This window comes from Corvus moneduloides, chromosome 2, assembly GCF_009650955.1.
Source record: "Corvus moneduloides isolate bCorMon1 chromosome 2, bCorMon1.pri, whole genome shotgun sequence".
Taxonomy (NCBI): domain Eukaryota; kingdom Metazoa; phylum Chordata; class Aves; order Passeriformes; family Corvidae; genus Corvus; species Corvus moneduloides.
In genome coordinates, this window is record NC_045477.1 from 106,835,354 (window position 1) to 106,843,345 (window position 7,992).

General features: G+C 45.5%; 1 long non-coding RNA gene across 1 annotated transcript; it reads right to left on the bottom strand.

Annotated features, from left to right (window-relative positions):
* Positions 1 to 740: 740 nt before the first annotated feature.
* Positions 741 to 6,777, bottom strand: LOC116436720. Its single transcript, XR_004237054.1, has 2 exons — positions 6,629 to 6,777; positions 741 to 1,015 (listed from the first exon to the last, which is right to left on the bottom strand). It is a non-coding gene; the product is annotated as an uncharacterized LOC116436720 (long non-coding RNA).
* Between the last annotated feature and the right edge of the window lie 1,215 nt (positions 6,778 to 7,992).

The following is a 7,992-nucleotide window of genomic DNA, read 5'->3' on the forward strand; positions in this document are numbered from 1 at the left end:
CAGGGACAGAAAGGAACCCACTGTGCCTGTGCTTTGGCTCCTGCATGCAGTAGGGAGCTGGCAAGCCCTGCCCCAAAGCTGTCCACACTGGGATGACACTGTGCAAGCAGCTCTGCCCTGGGTGATGCCATCTGATGATTTGCACCTCTGGGTGCTGCTCAGCCCTTGCTGGCACATCAGCCTGCAAGAGTGAATCCTCCACAACAGCTCGGGTGCCACTGGACACTGCTCCCATCATTCCCACGGCAGTCATCCCCATAATTCATATCTACCCACTTTCTGACCTCTCTGGTCAGGCTTCCAAAAAGGATGTGCCAAGTTACCTCTGGCAAAAGGGTAGCTCTTGTGGGAGTCAGTGAGAACAGGAGGAGCTGCTTTCCCACTGGAGTTGCTTTCTGTCCACATCCAGGAGCTGCTGATGGACTGGAGCATCATCTGGGCTGTCAAGCGTGGTGGTGGTCAGATCCCCTCCTGGGGACACTGCTCAGTACCACAGGAGCAGGGGCCCTCAGCAAGGAGCTCAGTAGCCAACTCCTGGTCCTTTTTTGTCTTCGAGAAAGAATTAATATTCAACCAGGAAATCAAATTGTCATCAGTTTTTCTGCTGTAAATCCCAGGGCCTCCACTAAAGACTACGCGCATGCACTGTTTCAGAGATAGTTTCATGACATCTGCCATCTGGATATAGCATGGGTTTTAAGGAGTAATAAGGTAAGGAACAGAAACAAATATAAAATAAGTGACATGGGAACGCATCTGACAAAACTTTACTGACAGATATGACCATCGTTTCAGCTGGTGCCATGAAGTCTTTGTCCTCTGCTCTTTGTCACACCTCATAGCCAAACAGTTCCCTGTGGTCAGTGGCTGTGTAGATTTTCTGAAGAACCACATCATGTCACATAGCTGGCATCATATTCTTCTTTATCACTGCCCATGAAGGCCAGAATGTCTCAAAAAGGCCATTGAAGAACTAGGAAAGATGCCGAGAGGAGCAGCAAGGTTGATCATTGCTCTGGAAAGAAAACAGGACCATATGGAAAGAGACCAATAGCCTTCAAGTAGGTAAATATACAGTAGAGAGAAATTTTAAAAGGAATGGGAGAAATGAGTGATAAAGGAATAATTGAGACCTGAGAGCCCTCCAATGAAAGCATCGCATAGCAGACAGATTTGAAACTGTCACAAGGTCAAATTATCCCATATAATTAAATTACTGAGCTCATTCCTGCATAAAAGTATAGAAACCATACGTAAAAACTATTAGACAAATTCATAGAAGGAAGAGGCTTCATAATAAAAACCCACACCTTCTGACTGAAGAAGCTGCTAACAGCAGGCTGTGGATAGGAGATCCTACCAGGGCAGCATGAGTGCAAACTTACTCTATGCACCCAGTTGCTGCCTGAGTGCTTTTCATTTTGCCAGATGCTGGCTGCAGTGAGGCACAGACGATTCTGGGCCACATGGGACCTATAAACCCTTTGATACATGTCATCAGTACAGTTCTAGCCTGGCCAAAGACAGCTGGAGTACAGTGACTGCCATGGGTCTGAGCTGAGGGGGGATGTAAATGACAAGGGCACCCAATCTAGAGGCAACACAGTGGGCAAGGTGATGGTGACACTTCAGCAAGTGATACCTCCACACTTCTCAGAGCTGGGGGAAGATTTTCTCTACCTCTGACTCAGAACTGAACACTGACAACACAGCTGAACCCTGTATAACTGATCAGTACAGCTTATGTGGTGTCACATATAATGCAATGACATCCCTTTATCACTTTCAATGTATTCCAGTCCACTCTGATATAGTTCAAAACCAAAACCAGCAAAATGTTCAGTGTAAGGGAGACATGAAATTGAGATATATGGAGTAAAAACACATCCTTCTTGCCTCATTGCAGGAGGTAAGAAAAATCCAAGCTCTTTCATTAGGCAGCAATTAAAATGTAGTTTATAGAGCAGGAAAACAGCATATTATTGAACAACTGTAAGGCAGGTGAGCTAATCATTAACTGATTCTATTATGCTGCCTTCTCCAAAATTAAAGTGACTTCCCTATAATGTAGAATGAATGATGCACGTATTTCCTGACTACACCTTTCCTAATGATGCAGGGGATGGTGTTTCTGTTCACTTTTGCTTTGTCCTATAGTGAAATATGCCAGGTAAGAAAGTTAGCTAGTTGTTCTCATTAAACAGTGTATCACACCCTCACAACAGGCAACTGGCAGGTGGGCTGTGAAATGTAATCAGCTTTGAGCCCATTATGAACAGGTTTGATGAATTGTTCCTCCACAAATTATGTCTGCCTGACAAAGTACCTGGCATGGGTGTCTGTGCATTCCTGTCAAGAGGCTGCTTTACTGGGTAAGGAATCTAGGACTGGTTTCAGAAGGAAATCTACTGCCAACATTTCCTTTTGGCACCCCTGAGAATTATCCCAGTTTGCAGTGTTTTACAAAGCTAAGAAATCCCCTAAATGCTCATTTCTGGATCAGTGCTGCAGCATTCTGGGCAAGGCAGGCTCTGAGCAGCAAAAAAAGATGCACTTGCATGGCCCTTTCCTTCCCATGCTGTACTGTGCACTGCTGGCTTGTGGACACCCTTTGTACCTCTCCTGGGAGCTGTGTTTCCCCACAGGGCAACACTGCCATTCATCTTGTGGCTGCAGCATGCTGTGACCCAAACTGCAGCTCCTGCACTCCAGAAATAGCATCCCGCCTCTGGGAGAGGTCAGCCACGGCTGACTGCTTCATGTCAGCTGTATCTGCCGTGCAGGTTTCCAAACATTCCCTGCCGGATTGCTCATTGCCTTTCTCCTCTTTGGGAATCATCTCTCAAGAGGCTCTGCATTACCTCCCCCCATCTCTGCTCCAGGGCAGGAGACAACATCTGCACAGAGCTGTCACTCTGCACACTTCTAACCCTGGAGAATCCTGTATGTGGGTGAAGTTTCCATAAATCACCCATGGGGAAGTCCCTAGACATTCTCTGCTCCAGATTCGTGGCTCAAGGGAGTTATAAACTTGGGATTTGAGATACGTCACTGGGCTACAGGCTACTTCTAAGAGGGCTCTTAAGAATGTAAACATACCCAGACTCAGAGCAAGGGTCTTTTAATCCAACAGCAGCTTTCTGAAAGATTCTTAAGAATAGAGTGTAAAAGACAGTCCTCTGCCCTTACAATTCCTCCAAGCCTCTAGAAACCAATATTTTAAGAAGTTCCTGAGGTTACATAATCATGACTGTATGTAATAGCTCTTTTCTCCATGAGCTTACCCAAATCTCTTCTAATTCATTTTTCTTTTTGGATAAATACATTAATTTTTTGACAGTGAGGTTTGGGGTTTGTTTTCCTTTTCTTTTTTTTCCCCTCATTTTGCTTTTGTTTTGGCATGTGTTACTAAACAGCCAAGACATGAGGGTGGTGGGTTGTAACAGAGGGCTGAAGCTCAGCTGCTGACTCCCAGGACCATTTCTGCCAGACATGTCCTCCTTCTCTGGCTCCTGAGCTCACCTCACGATCAAACACCGTGCTCTCCTATGGTAGCCAACCACTCCTGATCCTCCTTTTCCCTGGGAGATCTCTGGGAGTTAGCAGCAAGGGCAGCAGTGAGGGGTGTGGAGTGTGTGAGGGCAGTGGGTAGTGCTTTCAGTAATCGCTGGGACTGCTGTTTATGCAGTCCATCTGCTCTGAGACAGAAATACTAACGCCTGAGGAGATCAAGCATATGGAGCACTCACCAGGAAGTGGGAGCAGAGGTTAAATGCCCCATATTCTCCCCATGACCTCCCCTCCAGAGTTCCCCTCCTTCACCTTCCCCAAGCTATGCCTGTCCTGCCATGCTGCTGACCAAGCCCTGGTGTCCCTCTTTTCCCCAGGAGCTTTGTGGCCCTCTCAAACAGGCTGGGTTGGCCCTGGGGCATGGCACGGCTGAAAGTGCAGGTGAGGACATTGTAGTACAGCTGGTCCGACTGTGACTGGTGCTGTGTGCCCTCTTCTCAGTTCTCTTGCTGTACATGTAGTGTCAGGGCTGTTCATCTGCCAGCTTTGGCTGCTCTTTCTGTTTGGTGGGTAACTCATTTTCCAGAAATGTGATCCCAGCAATGTCTATGAGCCTAAATGTCACTTTACCTTTTTTTTTTTTTACATTACAGATGGGCATAGTTAACATGATTTACCAAGACATATATTAGGTATCACAAATTCTTCCCTTGCTGAAGACCACATATCTCTTTAACTCTATGTGGCACCTAAGGTTATAGTACAGAAACTCTTTTGTAGGAGAGGATCTTCTATTAGATGATTTACTAACAGAAAAATGTCAGGAAAATTCCCGTCTCCACAGACATTACACAGCAGTTCCTACATGTGTGTGCTGTTAGAAAAGTCTGCTCTCTATTATCTGAACCACAACTTTCGCAATTATGTTTAGCTGGAGTAGTAGCAACCACCTCTAAAGCACCTCAGATCCAAAAGCTACACAGATGGTAGAAATGGACACAGCAATTCCATTAAAAATAATAATAATAGCAATCTGTGGAGGTTACAGATGAAAATAACTTATTGGACCTGTAAGAAAAGGAAAAGACAAAACATGAATAAGAGTGTTCTGGGAGGACATTTAGACAATCATAGAAAAAAAATGGCTTGATGAAGAAAGACCTCCAAAAAAAGGGAGATGACAAAAGAAAGACATATTTTGAAACAGCAACAAAAGAGTGAATTACACCTGTGAGCTGAGAAGCTGAATGACAGGGCCAAGGTCAATGGGATGGTAGACAATAGCAAGAGAAAAAGTTAAAAGAGTTTTGTCATTTGCTAACTTGGATATGAGAAGGAAAAAGAGGAAGGAGGGAAGGAAGGAGGGAAGGAAGGAGGGAAGGAAGGGAGGGAGGGAGGGAGGAAGGGAGGCAGGAAGGAAGGCAGGAAGGCAGGAAGGCAGGAAGGCAGGCAGGAAGGCAGGCAGGAAGGCAGGCAGGAAGGCAGGAAGGCAGGCAGGAAGGAAGGCAGGCAGGAAGGCAGGAAGGCAGGCAGGAAGGCAGGAAGGCAGGCAGGAAGGAAGGCAGGCAGGAAGGAAGGCAGGCAGGAAGGCAGGCAGGAAGGCAGGAAGGAAGGCAGGAAGGAAGGCAGGAAGGAAGGCAGGAAGGAAGGAAGGAAAGAAGGCAGGAAGGAAGGCAGGAAGGAAGGCAGGAAGGAAGGAAGGAAAGAAGGCAGGAAAGAAGGCAGGAAGGAAGGCAGGCAGGAAGGCAGGAAGGCAGGAAGGCAGGCAGGAAGGCAGGCAGGAAGGCAGGCAGGCAGGAAGGCAGGAAGGCAGGAAGGAAGGCAGGCAGGCAGGCAGGAAGGCAGGAAGGCAGGAAGGAAGGCAGGCAGGCAGGCAGGAAGGCAGGCAGGCAGGCAGGAAGGCAGGAAGGCAGGAAGGCAGGCAGGCAGGAAGGCAGGAAGGAAGGAAGGCAGGAAGGCAGGCAGGAAGGCAGGAAGGCAAGAAGGAAGGCAGGAAGGCAGGAAGGCAGGCAGGAAGGCAGGAAGGCAAGAAGGAAGGCAGGAAGGCAGGAAGGCAGGCAGGAAGGCAGGAAGGCAGGCAGGAAGGCAGGCAGGAAGGCAGGCAGGAAGGCAGGCAGGCAGGAAGGCAGGAAGGCAGGCAGGCAGGAAGGAAGGAAGGAAGGAAGGAAGGAAGGAAGGAAGGAAGACCTGAGAAAAATAGACAAAATAAATTAAAAAAAAAAAGCTAGAGTTTTGTCCCTGAACACCAAGGAAGCCAAGGAAGACAAAGAAAGAATAGGAAAAATAGACAAAATAAATTAAAAAAAAAAAAGCTAGAGTTTTGTCCCTGAACACCAAGGAAGCCAAGGAAGACAAAGAAAGAATAGGAAAAATAGACAAAATAAATTAAAAAAAAAAAAGCTAGAGTTTTGTCCCTGAACACCAAGGAAGCCAAGGAAGACAAAGAAAGAATAGGAAGGAATGGGAAATGGGAATAAACTGCACTACAGACATCAAGAAACAGCAAGTTCCACAAAACTAGAAGTATAGTAATATAAAATGAGTGTCCTTTCTTTTCTCTGAGACACAAGAACAATTTGATTATATGAGGGATTTGAGAAACATACGAAAAGAGATTTTGCAGGATAAGAAATGTTTCATTTACAGCTTGAGAAAAATGCACATTTCTGAAAAAATATGGAAGAAAATATCATTGCTGGTGAAACAAGTGGGAATGAAAAGAGGAAGAGATCTGTATGTGTGATAACTATACATTTTAGAAACTAACATTTATACTTCAGGACATTTGGGGAAATCAATGAGAAATAATATAGATACTTTATCAAAGACAAATTCATAATTTGAGTTTTCCATTAGAAAAACTGATGTTTGATTGTGAACCATATTTCTGAGGTCTACACAGCACAGAGAGATAATAAAAATATTTTCTCTGAAACCCAAAAATGTCTTATTTAAAAATAAGTTCTAGAGAATTGAGGACAGATATATAGATGTGCTTGCCTTGAAAATTAGAAATTCCCTAAATCCTCCATTACTTTCAACCAGTAGTTTTAACCTCTAAAGCAGGTTGTAGGTTTTGACTTTCCTCTGATGTGAATCAATAAATTGTTCAGCTCACCTTTCACAACAATTCCCAAGGTGGGACCCACAGGAAGGGCATGAAGACACCTTTGGAAGCAGAAGACCATGGAGCAGCTCATTGTGTAGCCACAGTTTCTACATCACTAAAAGCTGCAGCCTGTGTTTCAGGGTGATGGTGTCCCTCAGAATGCCTGGGGAATTTGGAATGCAAGGCTCTCCCCAAAGCAAGGCACTGCCAGTTTGCTGGTGGCCACACCCATAGCTCTGTCAGGGCAGGCGCCCTTAGTCTGAAGATCCTCCTGTGCTTTGGCCTGAGCCAGTTCTCCAGACACAGCCATCCAGAGAGGAGAGACCTCCTTTCATATCCAAGCATGTGAAACAGAGTGAGGAAGACATAAATGATGGTTTTGAACATCTTTTTTTCTGAAACAATAGTTTTTATTTATGTGGAAATATGGAAACTTCAGTGACAGCAGCTGTGGTGTACAAAGAGAAATGGACTGCAAGATGACATTAAAGCTTAAAACCTTGTCCTTACCACAAGGAAGAAAAGATCTCACATCTTCCAGAGTGAGGATCTGCTGTTTCCTATGGGATGTGCCCAGGTGAGAGAATATGGCTCCCAGAAGCTATCTCCTACAGCCTTCTCTGATCAAGAGGAAAAGGGTGACCCTTGTGTCCTTGTACCCACAAAAAACAGCATCCAAGCCTCCCAGATCCTGCAGCCCCAGGGCCTCCCTATTGGACCCCTGTGGCAAGCATGAGAGAAAACCTCTGGTGATGCCCAATTCTGTTTGCATAAATGGGTTAAGATAGGGCTGCACCAGGTAGCTGAATCACTCCAGGAGCGCTGGTGTTTGTCCAAGAGCAGTTTTTTCTCTCCTTAGAGAGTCATGGGCCACCCGTGGGTGTCTGAGCCAGCCTCACCTTCTAAATTTGCAGGAGCTCCTGCCTGTAGCCAGTGGATTTTAATTGTTGAAGTACCAACAAGCCTCAGTGTGCAGATTCCCCATGCATGCTGTGATTAGCTTGTTGCAAAACTGTATAAATCATTGCAATAATCCCATGTAGTAAGGAAAGGAATCTGGTACCTCTGTTCAACCTCAGTTGTGCAGTATACCACTGACTGCTTGCATTTACAGCCTCTTTTGTGACCAAAAACAAATTCACATATGTCCAGACTCTCCATTTTCCACTAAGCAGAAGAAAGATGACTCATTAAATCCATTGTCTGCACTAATGAGATGAGTGCTCATGAAATTTCTGATCACACTCCAACAAATACTCTAAGTGCAAGTATTTAGAAACTGCACTTATCTGAACAGCTTTCATCCTGTTTGTCAGATCTTTTAACTGATAATTACAATTCCAGGGGATTAAGCTACAAACCTGGTGGACGCT